Genomic DNA, 17,847 nt, shown 5'->3' with positions numbered 1-17,847 from the left:
GAGATCAATGTGGACCAGAGTTGACCATAGTCACTCTCCTCTTCTTGAGGATATGTTGTGGTTTAACCTGGCAGGCAGCTAAACACCACACAGCCGTTTGCTCACTCCCCACCCACTCCCAGTGGGATGCGGGAGAGAATTGGGGAAAAAACAAGTAAAATTCGTGGGTTGAGATAAAGACAGTTTAATAGGACAGAAAAGGAAGGGAAAATAATAATAATAATAATAATAATAATGATAAAAGAATATACAAAATAAGTGATGCACAATGCAATTGTTCACCACCCGCCAACTGATGCCCAGCCAGTTCCCGAGCAGTGGTCACCGCTCCCTGGCTAACTTCCCCCAGTTTATATACTGAGCATGATGTCATATGGTATGGAATACCCCTTTGGCCAGTTTGGGTCAGCTGTCCTGGCTGTGCCCCCTCCCAGCTTCTCCCTGGCAGGGCATGAGAAGCTGAAAAGTCCTTGACTAGTGTAAGCACTACTTAGCAACAGCTAAAACATCAGTGTGTTATCAACATTATTCTCATCCTAAATCCAAAACACGGCACACTACCAGCTACTAGAAAGAAAATTAACTCTATCCCAGTCGAAACCAGGACAGGATGCTACCTGCATAGATATGCTGCTTTGCTGGCTCTGCACCACCTGAGAATTCCACCAGAGAAAGGATCCTCAAGAAGCTGATTAATCTGGGTTTACACTGGGCCTATGAGAGCCATGTTTATTTTGCAAAGCTAAAGCAGCTGGGGCAAGCCAGTGAACAGAACATAATCCTGACGAGCTGTACTAGAGAGAAAATGAAAGAGAAAATCAGTATCTGTTTTTTGCTCAGTAAATACATGTTACATCAAATACATTCTTGTTGTGAAATCTAAAATTTATTCATTATTACTATTATTCATTATTTAATGTCTTTAGGATACTCTATGATGCCAAGGCCTGTGCAAACAAAGGACCTGAAACAGGATTTTTCCATGACGTCATTCATCTTTTGTTTTTCAGGAAGGCTTCCTGAAGATAATAGGCCACACTGTTCTCTGCTAGGTGTATATCTGCTAAGTTATTTGATTTACTTCAGTACAGTTGATATAGATTTACAATAGTGTGATAGAATCAGAATTTAACTCATTAAACTGACTGAACAAAGCAGACAAAATTCTTTACCTGTTTGGAGGCTGCACAAACATGACTGAGGGCAGATTTGCCCTTCTCTGCTTGCAGAAAAAGATAAGTAAGATAAGCGATGTTGCCCTATGTTTTATATCTGTGTAAGCACATTCAAACCTAAATTTGGACCAAAGTTTAAGTTTTAACCTAAAAGAAAGAATTTCATCAATTCATTCAGATCCTCTTTGTCAGCTTTGCTTAAAACATGCTAAAACAAAATCCCTAGAAGGTAGAAATAGAATTTCTATCCAATCTTCTGTATACAGTTTAAATATGGAATTAAGTTGAGGGTGCTGTTAGACTTTACTAACTGTATGAGTATTGTTAAGATGGTCTTCCTAACAATTCACTAGAAAAAAAGTGGTCTTCGGACTGGAAAAATCCATCTCCTTTGTTGTGAGCTGTGTGATGTATTGTCTCTTGCCTATTGTATCATGAGAGGTGTATTGGGACACACCCAACGGACCCACCACTGGCCAAAGCTGAGCCAATCAGTGAAGCTGGTGATGCTTCTGTGATAACATATTTAAGAAAAGGCAAAAAATGCTGCGCAGCAGCTGTGAGAGAAAGGAGTGAGAATATGTGAAAGAAACAACCCTGCAGAAACCAACCAATGAGTGGTTAAACATTGGAACAGGCTGCCCAGGGAAGTGGTTGAGTCACCATCCCTGGAAGTATTTAAGAGATGTGTAGATGCGGCACTTAGGGACATGGTTTAGTGGGCATGGTGGTGTTGGGTTGACAGTTGGACTCGATGATCTTACAGGTCTTTTCCAACCTTAATGATTCTATGATTCTATGATTCTAAGGTCAGTGAAGAAGGTGGTGGGGGGGGGGTGCCAGAGCAGAGATTCCCCCGAAGCCCCTGGAGAGGACCACGTTGAAGCAGGTTGTCCCCCTGCAGCCTGTGGAGGACCCCATGCCAGAGCAGGGGAAGAGCATGAGGAGGAAGAAGTGGAAGAGATGAATTGTTATGAACTGACCGCAACCCCCATTCCCCATCCCCCCTGCGTCGCTTGCGGGGAGGAGGTAGAAGATTTATGAATGCAGTTGAGACTGGGAAGAAGGGGGAGCGGGGGGAAGGTGGTTTTAGTTTTGTTTCTATTTCTCACCATCCAACTTTATTTTTAATTGGCAATAAATTAAATTATTTTTCCCCAAGTCGAGTCTGTTTTGTCCATCATGGTAATTGGTGAGTGATCTCCCTGTCCTTCTTTCTACCCGCGAGCTTTTTCAACTTATTTTCTCCCCCATCCTGTTGTGGAGGGAGAGTGGTAGAGTGGCTTGGTGGGCACCTGGTGGCCAGCCAAGGTCAACCCACCACACTATTATAGTTGAGGTTTGGGTCTCTGTTTTAGTCTCAGTGTCTGTTTGTGTGGCCTCAGAGCGAGAAACCTTCTTCTCAGTTTCCATTTGTGTGCTCTTAGATTGGGAGACCCTCTTGCTCCTTTGAGGGTGCTGGACAGCAGCTCAATAGGCATGGGCCAGGCCCAACGCAGTATTAGAAGTAGCTGTGTTTCATTAGGGTAGGTAAGGCGCTCCTCCTTCAAATGGTGTATTAGTTTGATGGGATTACATGCCTGTTCAGGCATGAAATCAAAAGATATTGGAGGCGATAACGGCCCTACGCACCTGCCCAACTCCTCCTGTACACCCTGACATCTAGGAATTGTTCACCTTAGAGCATGTTCCTATGTGTCAGTCCCAATTAGTTGTTTAACCTTATGAAAAATAATCAAAATCAAAATCAGGCTCACAACACACACCAGTATGAACAGTCTGATTACACAAGGATATTCAAGTAACTGAGAGGTGATTACAACAAGGCTATAAAAACCTATACTGGAGGAGAGGAAGGGATAGGTGCCATTCTTTCCTTTTTCCACAAAGTGTCTCTCAGAGGACAAAAGTGGAAAGGTGTAATTGCTGATTTTCTCAGTGAGATGGTTCTCCGAGTACTGGGACAGCAGCAATGCAGGGCCGGAATACCAGATTAGGCTCAAGGCCATTGCCTTTATCATAGCTGTCTGTCCTGGTTTCGGCAGGGATAGAGTTAATTTCCTTCCTAGTAGCTGGTACAATGCTGTGTTTTGGATTTAGGATGAGAACAATGTTGATAACGCACCGATGTTTTAGTTGTTGCTAGGTAATGCTTACACTAGCCAAGGATTTTTTAGTTTCCCATGCTCTACTGACTGAGAAGGCTGGAGGTGCACAAGAAGCTGGGAGGGGGCACAGCCAAACTGGCCAAAGGGACATTCCATACCATGTGACGTCATGCTCAGTACATAAACTGGGGAAAGCTGGCCGGGGGGCCGCTGCTCGGGGACTGGCTGGGCATCGGTCGGCAGGTGGTGAGCAATTGTACTATGCATCACTTGCTTTGTGTATTATTATTATCATCATTTTATTTCAATTATTAAACTGTTTTTATCTCAACCCACGAGTTTTTCTCACTTGTGCTCTTCCAATTCTCTCCCCCATCCCACCGGGGTTGGGGGGGAGTGAGCGAGTGGCTGCGTGGTGCTCAGTTGCTGACTGAGGTTAAACCACGACAAAACAAAACCACAGGCAAAACAAAACAAAGTGATAAACAACACAACAAACAGAAAAACTTGAAAACAGTCATTAACAATTCCTGGAGTTTGTTGTACAGCAAGAAAGGGATCAAGCACCGTGTACTGGTTTTAGCTGGGATGGAGTTAATTTTCTTCATGGTAGCTTGTACGGTGTTACGTTTTGGATTTGTGATGAAAGCAGTGTTGATAACACACTGATGTTTTATTTGTTGCTGAACAGTGCTTACACAGTGTCAAGGCCTTTTCTGCTTCTCACAATGCCCCACCAGCAAGTAGGTTGGGGGTGCACAAGAAGTTGGGAGGGGACACAGCTGGGACAGCTGACCCCAACTGACCAAAGGGATATTCCATACCATATGACATCATGCTCAGCAATAAAAACATAGGCGGGGGGGAAGTTTGCTGGGGCTGCCATTGCTTGAGGACTGGCTGGACATTGGTTGGCTGGTGGCGAGCAATTGCGGGGGTTTTTCCATCACCTGTTTTTCTTGCTTTTGTTTTTCTTTGTTGTTTTTTTTCTTTTTTTCCTTATTAAACTGTTGTTATCTCAACCCATGAGTTCTCACACATTTACCCTTCCGATTCTCCTTCCATACCACTGTGGGGGAAGTGAGCAAGCGGCTGTGTGGTGCTTAGCTGCCTACGGGGGTTAAATCACAACAGTCCTTTTTGGTGCCTGAACAGAGACTCGAAGTGTTTGAGATGACAGATTTGACTAGAGCATATTAGAGGGAACTTAAATTACTGTATCTGTTTAACAGTTGCTGGTCGTGATATTGACTTATCTGTTCTTGACATTTTTTTTTGTAATCTGTGCCATGTTCCCTTTTTTTGCTATACATCAAATTTCAGAGCTTGTTAAAGGCTGTTTTAGGCTTTTGCAGTTTGCTGTGCTGTGTAGCACTTGGTGGTGTTTTGCCTGGTAGAATTATGATAAAAACACTGGCCTTGAGCCTAATCAGGTATTTGGGCCCTGCGTAGATGCCATCCCTGTACTTCAGGAACCATCTCATGGAGACAATTAACAATTACACTTCTTCCCTTTTCTCCTCTGAGAGCCATTTGCTGGAGCAAGCACAGAATGGCACCTTCCTCTTCTTCTCCTGTGTGATAGATGTTTTCTCCCTCATTACAATAACTCTTCACAATCTTGAACATCCTTGGGTAAGTAAAATGCTCCTATTGGTATGTCTCAAGAATCTGTTTTCATCTTTTTCTAAGGTTAGCCAACTGTTTAGGAATATCACCCAGGAATATGCCCCGAGGCAGCGTGGTTATGGGTGGCAAGGCATGTGGGAGAATATGGGCAGGTACCTAGAATGGTTGTTACCTCCAATGGTCTGGGACTTCACCCCCGAACAAGTGTGGGATCCTGATGAAGTGATAGAATGTTTGAAAAAAGGATGCTCTGGCCCTAGCTATGCCAAAGAGACACAACTTCTTGCACTGTACTGGGGCCTGGCATACACCTACCGAGCACTATTCGGCACAATTCAGCACCCTCAAGGGAAAGAGAGGGTCTCTGGATCTGAAGCCATACAAACAGACACTGTGGCTAAACCAGAGACCCAACCCTCAACTATATCACAGTCACCCCAATAGTCAAGAAGAAATAATGGAATTGGAGGTCAACTTGTTTAGTAAGGGAGGAAGAAGCTTCTCCTAAGAGGGAGCAGGAGAGGAGTCCTGGTTCTGGCTGGGATAGAGTTAATTTTCGTCCTAGTAGCTGGTATAGTGCTGTGTTTTGGATTTAGGATGAAAATAATGTTGATAACACACTGATGTTTTAGTTGTTGCTAAGTAGTGCTTACACTAGTCAAGGACTTTTCAGCTTCCCATGCCCTGCCAGGGAGAAGCTGGGAGGGGGCACAGCCAGGACAGCTGACCCAAACTGGCCAAAGGGATATTCCATATCATATGACATCATGCTCAGTATATAAACTGGGGGGAGTTGGCCAGGGGGTGGTGACCGCTGCTCGGGGACTGGCTGGGCATCAGTCAGCGGGTGGTGAGCAATTGCATCGTGCATCACTTGTTTTGTGTATTCTTTTATCATTATTATTATTATTATTATTTTCCCTTCCTTTTCTGTCCTATTAAACTGTCTTTATCTCAACCCACGAATTTTACTTGTTTTTTCCCCAATTCTCTCCCCCATCCCACTGGGGGTGGGTGGGGAGTGAGCAAACGGCTGTGTGGTGTTTAGCTGCCTGCCGGGTTAAACCACAACAAGGGGGAAGAGATGGAAATCATAAATGAATCAGAATCCACCTGATCCCTATCCCTAAGTGAGCTGCAAGATATGTGAAAAGATTTCAGCCATCATCCAGGTGAGCTGGTTGCTCCAATGCTGGGATATTGGGGCCAATAGTCAGGAATTAAAGGGTAAGGAAGCCTGGCAGCTGGGATCCCGTGCTAGGGACAAGGCCATCAACAAAGGGATTGTAAAAGGGGCAACAGTCCTCAGCCTCTGGAGGCAGCTCCTGTCAAGTGTGAAGGAAAGGTATCCCTTCAAGGAAGATCTTGTAAATTACTGAGGCAAGTGGACCACCATTGAGGTCCAGTATATGAGGGAATTAGCGGTGGTGGAAGTGATCTACAGCAACCTGGACAACAACCAGGCAACCAAAGATCCGGATGAAATCCAGTGCATGCGGTCCGTGTGGCATAACTTTGTACTGAGTGCACCAATGTCAAATGCCAGCACCCTGGCGATAATGAGCTAGACAGACACGGAGACACAAATTGTGGATGGATTGACCAGCTATCTCTGGCAATTTGAAGATAATCGTGCTTCCTCCCTACAGGCCTGCATCTCGGCTGTGGAGAAACTGTCCCAACAGTTCCAGCAATTCAAAGAGACTGTCTTCTTCCTCGCGCATACTGACCAACATCTCAGCTATTAAGAGTCGGCCTTTCCCTGCTCAAATGAAAGGTAACTGTGGGTGCGCAGTGGGTTCTATCTGCGTGACCACAGAGAGTACATGAGAAAGTGGGATGATGAACCTACCTTGAAACTAGAAACTCAGGTACAGGAATTGCAAGAAAAAACAGCAGCCAAAAGGGGTCCATCCAGGAAAATTACTGCTCCAGTTTCTATGGGGCAATTCTTTGGACAGAGTGGAAGGGCTGATCTTACTTCTAACCCTGATGAAGTGACTTCTGGTTTACAGTTACAAAAATCAAGTAACGAATACTCTGACCAGGAATAAAGAGGCCCTGCCTCCAGCCAGGTGGAGGAAAGGGACAACTGGGTTTACTGGACTGTGTGGGTTCGATGGCCTGGCACATCAGACCCACAGGAGTATAAGGCTCTACTAGACACCAGTGCACAGTGTACCCTAATGCTGTCAAGCTATAAAGGGGCAGAACCCATCTGTATTTCTGGAGTGACGGAGGGATCCCAACAGCTAACTGTATTGGAAGCCGAAGTAAGCCTAACTGGGAATGGGTGGCAGAAGCACCCCATTGTGACTGGCCCAGAGGCTCCGTGCATCCTTGGCATAGACTGCCTCAGGAGAGGGTATTTCAAGGACCCAAAAGGGTACCGGTGGGCTTTTGGTATGGCTGCCTTGGGGACGGAGGAAATTAAACAGCTGTCCACCTTTCCCGGTCTCTCGGAGGACCCCTCTGTTGTGGGGTTGCTGAAGGTCGAAGACCAACAGGTGCCAATCGCTACCACCACGGTGCACCGGCGGCAATATCGCACCAACCGAGACTCCTTGATTCCCATTCATGAGCTGATTCGTCGACTGGAGAGCCAAGGAGTGATCAGCAAGACTCGCTCACCCTTTAACAGTCCCATATGGCCAGTGCGAAACTCTAATGGAGAGTGGAGACTAACAGTAGACTATCGTGGCCTAAATGAAGTCATGCCCCTGCTGAGTGCTGCTGTGCCAGACATGCTAGAACTTCAATACGAACTGGAGTCAAAGGCAGCCAAGTGGTATGCCACAATACCACATACCAAGTGGTATGCTGAAGAGGCCCCACTGTATCATAAACTACCAGAAAATGAGAAGCAATATGCCCTGTTCACTGATGGGTCCTGTCGTCTTGTGGGAAAGCATCGGAGGTGGAAGGCTGCTGTATGGAGTCCTATACGACAATTGGCAGAAACTGCTGAAGGAAAAGGTGAATCGAGTCAGTTTGCAGAGGTGAAATCCAGCCAGCTGGCATTAGATATTGCTGAACAAGAAAACTGGCCAGTGCTCTATCTCTATACTCTCATGGATGGTGGCAAATGCCCTGTGGGGGTGGTTGCAGCAATGGAAGCAGAGCAACTGGCAGCGCAGAGGCAAACCCATCTGGGCTGCCGCATTGTGGCAAGATATTGCTGCCCGGGTGGAGAACCTGGTTGTAAAAGTCCGTCACGTAGATGCTCACGTACCCAAGAGTCGGGCCCCTGAAGAACATCAAAACAACCAGCAGGTGGATCAGGCTGCTAAGATTGAAGTGGCTCAGGTGGATCTGGACTGGCAACATAAGGGTGAATTATTTCTAGCTCGGTGGGCCCATGACACCTCAGGTCACCAAGGAAGAGATGCAACATACAGATGGGCTCGTGATCGAGGGGTGGACTTGACCATGGACACTATTGCGCAGGTTATCCATGAATGTGAAACGTGCTGAAATCAAGCAAGCCAAGCGGTTAAAGCCCTTCTGGTATGGAGGACGATGGCTGAAATATCAATATGGGGAGGCCTGGCCGACTGATTATATCACACTCCCACAAACCCGCCAAGGCAAGCGCCATGTGCTCACCATGGTGGAAGCAACCACCGGATGGCTGGAAACATATCCTGTGCCCCATGCCACCGCCCGGAACACTATCCTGGCACCCCAGAAAGAATTGAGTCAGACAACGGGACTCATTTCCAAAACAACCTCATAGACACCTGGGCCAAAGAGCATGGCATTGAGTGGGTGTATCACATCCCCTATCATGCACCAGCCTCTGGGAAAATCAAATGATACAATGGACTGTTAAAGACTACGCTGAGAGCAATGGGTGGTGGGACATTCAAACATTGGGACACACATTTAGCAAAGGCCCCCTGGTTAGTCAACACGAGGGGATCTGCCAATCGAGCTGGCCCCGCCCAGTCAGAACTTTTACGTACTGTAGAAGGGGATAAAGTCCCTGTAGTGCACATAAAAAATATGCTGGGGAAGACAGTCTGGGTTATTCCTGCCTCAGGCAAAGGCAAACCCATCCGTGGGATTGCTTTTGCTCAAGGACCTGGGTGCACTTGGTGGGTGATGCGGGAGGATGGGGAAGTCCGATGTGTACCTCAGGGGGATTTGATTTTGGGTGAGAATAGCCAATGATTCGAACTGTATGGTGTTAATTGCTACGTAATACTGTATGCCATATCAACGGTATTACAGTAAGAATCACCCAGATTAATCAAGAATGAAGTTTGATGAAAACTGAGCAAAGCACAGTGATGATTGAAGCAAAACTGGCTTCATCATGCAACAATCCAACACCACACACCATTTCTCCTGCCCTGAAGAACTGTTATGACAGATGGAGCCCAAAGTCATGGACTAAATGAACTCACCGAACATTTTAGAGGGATGGCCCATAGACTAAGGGAATGATATCTGTGTGTATATATCAAAAGACAGGAAAAGGGGTGGTGATTAATTGGAATGTATTGGAAAGTGTGGGGACCTGGGCATGACGTAGATGGTATAGAATAAGGGGTGGATACTGTCTTAGTTTCAGCTGGGATAGAGTTAATTTTCTTCCTAGTACCTGGTATAGTGCTGTGTTTTGGATTTAGGATCAGAATAATGTTGATAACACACCAATGTTTTAGTTGTTGCTAAGTAGTGCTTACACTAGCCAAGGTCTTTTTAGTTTTCCATGCTCTACCGACTGAGAAGGCTGGAGGTGCACAAGAAGCTGGGAGGGGGCACAGCCAGGACAGCTGACCCAAACTAGCCAAAGGGATATTCCATACCATGTGACATCATGCTCAGTATATAAACTGGGGGAAATCTGGCCGGGGGGGGCCGCTGCTCAGGGACTAGCTGGCATCGGTCGGTGGGTGGTGAGCAATTGCATTGTGCATCACTTGCTTTGTATATTCTATTATTATTATTATTATTATTTTATTTCAATTGTTAAACTGTTATTATCTCAACCCACGAGTTTTCTCACCTTTACTCTTCTGATTCTCTCCCCCATCCCACCCGGGGGGCAAGTGAGCTAGCGGCTGTGTGGTGCTCAGTCGCCAGCTGGGGTTAAACCACGACAGACATTCAGAGTTATGGCCTTTGTCTTCCCAAGTAACCATTACACATGATGGAGCCCTGCTTTCCTGGAGATGGCTAAACACCTGCCTGCCAATGGGAAGCAGTGAATGAATTCCTTGTTTTGCTTTGCTTGCGCATGCAGCTTTTGCTTTACCTATTAAACTGTCTTTATCTCAACCCATGTTTTTTCTCACTTTTACCCTTTTGATTCTCTCCTCCATCCCACTGTGGGAGAGTGTGCGAGCGGCTGTGTAGTGGTTAGCTGCCTACCAGGGTTAACCCACAACAGACCATAAACAAGATTTTGAGTTTAATAATATGTAATGGCCCAAGGGGTAGAATGTGGCAAAACTCGTGGAATTTAAATTTTTACTACAGTTATAGTTGTAATGCAGCTGAGTAGGTCTCTGCCTATGCACATACTCAGAATGTTTAGTCATCAATAGGAACTCTCCAGGACGTCCTGTGAACTCCCAAGCCAGTTTCTGCTTAGATGAGATTATTGACTGATCAATAAAGGAATCCCCTCCCCAGACTGTCCCAGCTTTGTTTTCACTCTCCAGGAAGTTCCTGCTTTGCACAAAGAAGGAATTAACCAATTTATAGACACTATTTGTATGTTTAGATATGTGTATTATTGGATAGGACAGCTTTTGTACATAGTTAAGATAGTTTTAGTTAGTCAATAGGAACTGGTTATACATACAGTGGAGTGGTCACATGGGCCAGCTGGATTATAAGAAATCACCGAACAAGACTTAGGAGAGTCTCATATGATCCAGCTGAAGGTACCGTTAAAAGGATACTTGCAACGGAGACTCCTGTCACCATCTGGACAGCGACTGGCCATCCTGTTCAAGTGATTCTCCACAGAGTGTTACCCTATGCAGAAGGGTAACCCTCTCCACCAAGTGTTATCCTATGCAGAAGATCCCAACAAATCCCAGTTTCTTTAACTGACACTCTGTATGTGTATCTGTGGAACATTATTCAGAGCTTGACTTCATTCCTCACAGGAGTTAGGAAAGAAATGGGTCTATCCCAGTATTCCCACTACTCTGCAGAAAACTGTGTCCTTGAGGACCTAGGCGCTGTGGAGTAGATAGCCATAGGCAACAGACCTCTGCATTGTATCCTCAGACACTCAAAGACTGGCAGGCTTGCTTTTTTTCTCCTTTACAGAGTCCTCTGAGGAAGAGGGGCCACAGAGGCAGTAGCATCTCCACCTCCCCTCATCTGGGCACCTTTTACTGCTTTCCTGCAAGTAGGATGCAGCACACCCCAGAAGGCCATCCTGGAGGGCATGTTGCAACATCTGAAGTCCAAGGTGGTATTCATGAGGAAGAAGAGGGACACCCTGCATACCCATTTTCTAAGAGGTGCTCCAGGATGCATAGTAGGCCCAACTCTGTTTCTTGGCCTATTTACATGCCTGATTGGCTGAGGCTTGGGAGCAAGATACAGAGAGGTGGTAGGATGAGCAGCTTCCAAATAAGGCCTTCCATCTCCAACCAATGCCCCTACACCATGCTCCTGAACAGCAACAGAACAGCTGAAGGAGGAAAAAAAAAGAAGGGCATCCTTTTCCTCAGGAGGTACTTCCATCCCTACCACTAGCTCCAGTGTGTCCCCTTAAGACTATTCCAAAGTGCCCAAGCAGTGCTAGGAGGACATAGTGTGGCAACAATACTCAGTGGTGACAGCCTGGACCTTTCCTGTTTTGTCTCACAACCACGGGCATGATGCCTGCACTTCTAATTTGACTACGTTGACCAGTTCATTAACCGCAGATCATAATATCTGTAGGTATGATTACAGACTCTAAAATACATCCTTTAAACTTCTAGTACCAGAAAAGGTTTAGATAAGAGCAAGAAAGGTGATCAAACATATGGAATGGCTTCTGCATGAGTAAAAACTTTTCAACCTGGAAAAAAGATGATTTGGGGGATATAATAGAGATTTACAAAATCACATGGAGAGGTGGATTGGTACTGACTATTCATCATCTCTTCCAAAACAAGAACAAGGGACCATAAAACAAAGCCAGTAAGGATTGGGTTCATAACAAACAAAAGGACCTGTTTATTCGTATAACAAGTATGAAGAACATTTGGAGCTTCTTGTCAAGGATGTTGCAAATGCAGAAAGTCTACATGATTTCAAGGGCAAAGTTGACAAGCTTTTGGAAGAGATATCCGTTGAGGTTTATTAAAGAGATGAACCACATCAGGCTCAGGAAAACCCTGAGGTGAAAATAGTTGGAGGATGGGAAAGTATTCAAGAGAAATGTATGTGCTTGACTCTTCTTGCACTTCCTTAGACATCTACTTGTGGCCATTGGGCCAATCAGAATACCAGACTAGATGCACCCTTGGTCTGAACCAGTATGATTGTTCTTATGTACTTTGCTTTAACATTTTGTACTAGCTTTATACTGTTTGATAAGATATACAAGTATTAGTTATACTGTGTTCTGCAGAGACTAGTTGATAGAAATCTCTAATAGCAAATTCAAAATATGCCAGAGTTGGCAGATTGTACAACTGAAGATCATTTGGAAATGCAAACAGTAAATAAAGTAAACTTAAAAAAAAAAAGAATGGGATATCTTGTATAAGATGCTAGTTGGTCTAATTATGACACCAAAAAAAAAAGATATCTAAACTTTGTAAGAGTCAACATTGAGGGACACCACTTGTTACTGCTTTCCATTTGGACATTGAGCCGTTGACTGTAACTCTTTGGACGTGGCCATCCAGCCAGTTCCTTATCCATCTAACAGTCCATCCGTCAAACCCATATCTCTCCAATTTAGAGGTAAGGATGTTGGGGGGGGACTTTGTCAAAGACATTACAGAAGTCCAGGTAGATGACATCTGTAGCTCTTCCCTTGTCCACTCATGCAGTCCCTCCATCGTAGAAGGTCACTAGATTAGTGAGGCATGATTTGCCCTTGGTGAAGCCATGCTGGCTGTCTCTAATCACCTCCCTGTCCCGCATATGGTTCAACATGTCTTCCAGGAGGATCTGTTCCGTGATCTTCCCAGGCACAGAGGTGAGGCTGAGTGGTCGGTAGTTCCCAGGGTCCTCCTTTTTACCCTTTTTAAAAATGGGCGTGATGTTTCCCTTTTTCCAGTCACCGGGGACTTTGCCTGACTGCCATGACTTTTCAAATATGATGGAGAGCAGCTTAGCAACTACATGTGCCAGCGATATTTATTACCAGTGGTGCCAATAGCCTGAATCCATTGAATAGCTGTATTGTTTTTCCAACTATCCACTTGTACTAGTGCAAGGAGAAAATAAAATTTTTCCCACTGCATGATTAAATTTTAGGGTGCCAACAAATAACTAATACAAAAAAAGAGAATACAAACAATAAGAAATATGAGAATCCCTTGAGGGACTTCTAAGTCCCAATAGTTCTCTATTATTGCCCACAGGTTAATATAATCAGTTCCTTAAGGTCTTATTATATAGCAGTTCTTACTATTCTGACTATTATATAGTCAGTATGTGAAAGTTGATACAGTCAGTGTTGTGTCTGAAGGTGGGAGGACCCTTTACATTGGAAAGCATGGATCCAGGTGAGCAGGCCCTTGCACTTTACCACAGTATTAGTAATTAACAGTACCTGCTAAAGGTCCCTTCCAATGCAGCTGAAGTGCGTGTTTTTGCTGGTATACCTTAATGTAGACCCAGTCTCCTGGTTTCAAGAACTGACACACATCAGTAGCAGGTTCAGGTGAGGCTTGTTTCAGCTGTGTGTGGAAAGTCCTTACAGGTTTCATTAATGCCTGATGATATTTTAGAAGAGCATCATCTGTCAATTGTAAGTTTGCCTGTACGGGGAGTTCAGGGCGCTGTGTAAGGCAGTCACATGGGTCTGCCAATTAAAATCTCATGAGGAGACAGCCCATGTTTTCTATTCACAATGCTTCTTATATACATCAGTGGGAGAGGTAACGCATCCTGCCATTTCAGGCCAGTCTCTGCACAAATCTTTGCCGATTTGGTTTTCAAATAGGATGTTTTTTTTTCTTTTCACAGCCCCACTAGATTGGGGATGATAGGCACAATGGAACTTTTGTTCTATTTATAGGACTGCACAAATTTTCTGCATTACTTGTCTGGTAAAATGGGTCCTTCTATTGCTATCTAGTATTAGGGGAATACTAAACCCAGGAATTAGTTCTCTTGGCAACTTTTTTCAACAGTTGTTGCATCTGCTTGTTTATAAGGATAGGCCTCTTCCCATCCCAAGAACATCTCTAAAATGACAAAGACATACTCAAAATTACAGCATTTAGGCATCTGAATAAAGTCAATTTGCAAATTTACAAATGGTCCCCACGGTTTAGGGGGTGTGCAGCTATAGTTTTCTTCTCTTTCTGTCTTATAGTATTTTGTTGAAAAGGCGTCCAACAATATGAAGATTCAAGAATTAGAACAATACTAGCAAGCTTCAATCCTTTACATCTCAGCTTCTGACAAAATGAAAGCCCCTTCCTGGTCATTCAAGCTACAGAATTATTTGATTAAATAAAAATGTGTATGAATTATACAAACCCTAAATTTATGTGGAGTATTAAAAAAGGGAAATGACATATTTAAGTGCTTCAACTTTCCTTTTTCAGTATTAGCTGTATCTTTAGATATACCAACATTTTAATGATGTAGCCATTAGTTCAGTGACTTCACTAAAGCATTCCATTGTTCTCATCCCATTCCAAAATAATGTTGAGAATAGACAAATAACTGAAAAATATGTGCACAAGAGAAATTTGGAGCACACCAATCTAAAAGTTGGAGCAAACCAATCCTGTCATACAGCTGCAATCATCCCCCTTTACTGGTGTGGGCCGCTGAATGGACCACACGAGCAAGGGCAGGTATATCTCTTATTCTTCTTGCTGTACTCCCAAAGCTATTTTGCCTGCAGTTTGCAGGGAGCTGAGTAAATTACTCTGGCCAGGTTCACTGCAGGGTGCTTCCTGCCTCCTGGGTAGCTGTAGTACAATTAGCATGAAGTGATCAAGTGAACTATAGCTTGAAACCGGGCTGGGAGAGAAGTTTTTCGATCAATAGGAGAGTCTCCCTATCTCTCCTTTACTATCTTCTCAGGAATATCTCCTAGGGAGAAATCTCTGGGCACGTTGTAGGAGTTGAGCAACCCCACCTCCCCAGCAGCTGTATGGGGTTTGAGGTGCGTCTCAGTTTTTGTTGGTTGACCCCACCTTCTTCGTCCTTAAATATCTAATCTCAATCAGTGGTGGTTGAGTAGTTAATTTAGAGCGTATTCACTACGAACTAAAATATTTAAAGCAAAGTTCCTGCTTTTTCGGTGAATGAGCTTGATATCTGGCCCTCCGGTGGAGGGGAGGGTCTGAATGTTATCTCAGCTCCTTCCTCCGCGGTGACACCCACCCCCCCACACACACAGCCCCCTTCACCACTGAGTGCCGCTGCTGCCTTTAACGCCGAAGTTCGGGGGGGGCGGGGGGGAATCATGTAGGACGGCACTGAAACTGTAACTTGACCCGTCCCCTGTGCCCAAATTGTTGTCATTGTTTAGGGCAGGATTTTTTAAGGATCCAGCTCTTTAGGGGAGGAAAAAGTAAAAAATCATATATCTCCTTGGATCAGGGACTTATCTGACCATCCTTGGACACAAGGACCTCTTGTGCCACTGACAATCATACTGGCTGATCCCAGGTTGTCCTGTCCAGACACCTCTTGTTTACAAGCAGGATGGTATGCATTTGTCTAATGACAGGAGCCATGAGAGATTTACATTTCCACTAGGTACATTAAGTGATGTTTGTTCCACTATAATTCACCAATTTCTTCTGCAATACTCAGTTCTACTACTTGGCTCCATCAGGTTTAAATTTCTGTAAGTTGAGGCTATTCCTTTGGAACTGTGCATTTCCCTTTTCTACCTGATTCTTCACAATTTTGAAAGTTCAAATTGTAGAGAGCTCAGCCTTAGCCTGATTCTCTCAGATTTCCTCCTGCTTTATAGCTAATATCATTATCGATTTGATAGGTGGAAGTGATTTGTTACTTACAGGAGGTCTTGTACATACTCTGGTAAGCATCTCTTTTCATCCCCCAAACTACAAATTTGGGTCACTAGGCCCTGCAGTTTGAGCCATTTACACCTTCTAATGTTCTATAAACATCTTTTTTTCCCAATCCAATTGTTCCAATTAACCAAAGAATTTACTAGCACAGGTCCTGTTTGGGTGCCTGCATAACGCTCTAGAAGGTTGGTTACAAATTTATCGCTGTAGGCACATTAACAAAGGCTCACTCCTCCATCACATAAGGATTATATACATGTAATCTCGGGAATACTCACAACTCAACCAGATCCTTCTGACTACGAAACTGTTAAAGGATGTTAGGAGTGGCCACCTCTTCCAGCAGCTGCTGCCCAGAACTCCTCCTGCCCAGCCACTGGAGCCCAGCTCTGTGTGTCCCGGGGACCCCAGGGTCTCTGCCCAGGCTGAGGGACATGGCTGCCGCTTTCCCGTTTGCAAGTTCAACCAGTAACAAAGCTGAGCTCGTATCCCAGAGATACCCCACCCACATACAGGACACACAGAGGACATACACAGGACACTGACACAGCCAGTCACACAGCCTGCCACAGATAAGGCGCTGCCTTCAACAGCACCTACATATAGGACTCACATAAAACAAACATAGACAGCCAAGTCCCCTTCCTCCTCTTTGGCTGGTAGAAATTGAAGGTCACTAGTGAAGGCGCACACACAACACTCTCTAGATTCACAAGCACATGCACATTAGTGGATCCCCTGAGTACTGGCATGGACCCTTCTGTCCTTTTGGTACCCCTGCCTGGATTCCAGGCCCTCTTACCTGCTTCATGGGTCTTTTATTCGCCGGCTGGTCCAGCTCGATGCACCAAACGCACACACTCGTCACACAGGCATTCCACATTCGAGTCATATTCCACTTCAATAGACATTTGTAAGATTTCACCTTTTCAGGCAAAAGCCACATTCTGTTTTGGTAGCTGCCAGGGTTTTTTGTTTGTTTGTTTGTTTGTTTTTAGCTGTTCAATTTTTTTTTTTCCTGAGAGTCTCCCAACCCTCTGGCCTGGGACTCTGTCTCTCCTTCTGGAGGCCTCCTCACACCAATTAAAAAATACATCCCACCTTAAGTGAACTATTTTATCTAAGTTAAGGTACCTTCTAGAGTGAATTGTTCTGAGGGATCATTTTTTTTGTCCTCAAATTCCAATTATCTAAGTACCTGCAGGCTTTAGGAGAGTACTGCATATACATATAATACTCTGGAGTTCCCTTTGAGGGCAGTGGAACTTCCTTTGATTGTCTGGTTCCCATTTTCACTTATTCAGAGGAAACAAAGGAAAGTCAGAGAGATTTATGTTGCTTTGATCCTCAGTGAGGGAATACAAATCTAGGCCTATCCATGGCAAAGAGGGATAAGAGAAGAGGTTTGGGCATCCCGGAGAAGACAGAGCTTTGACTTAATCCCCTCAAAGCAATCATCAACCATGGTTTTCTCCCCCAAGGTGACTAACCAGAACCAGAGACTGAAGGGAAAGATAAAAGTCACACAATGGGCCCTCCTGGTCACAGTGTCTAGCCTGAGCCCACCATACTGGTTGAGGTTGGGGTCATCAACAATGAAACCAAAGGAGGCTCATACTAGAACTAGAGACAGAAAAGGGTTAATGGAGTCACTCACACCAAGAGCTCACACCATTGGTCTTTAACTGCTAGGGCTAATCATCCCTTGCAGAGGGTAGCCTGGGTGGCTAATGGATA

The sequence above is a fragment of the Aptenodytes patagonicus genome, chromosome W, assembly GCF_965638725.1.
Source record: "Aptenodytes patagonicus chromosome W, bAptPat1.pri.cur, whole genome shotgun sequence".
NCBI lineage: Eukaryota > Metazoa > Chordata > Aves > Sphenisciformes > Spheniscidae > Aptenodytes > Aptenodytes patagonicus.
This window is presented reverse-complemented; position numbering follows the sequence as displayed.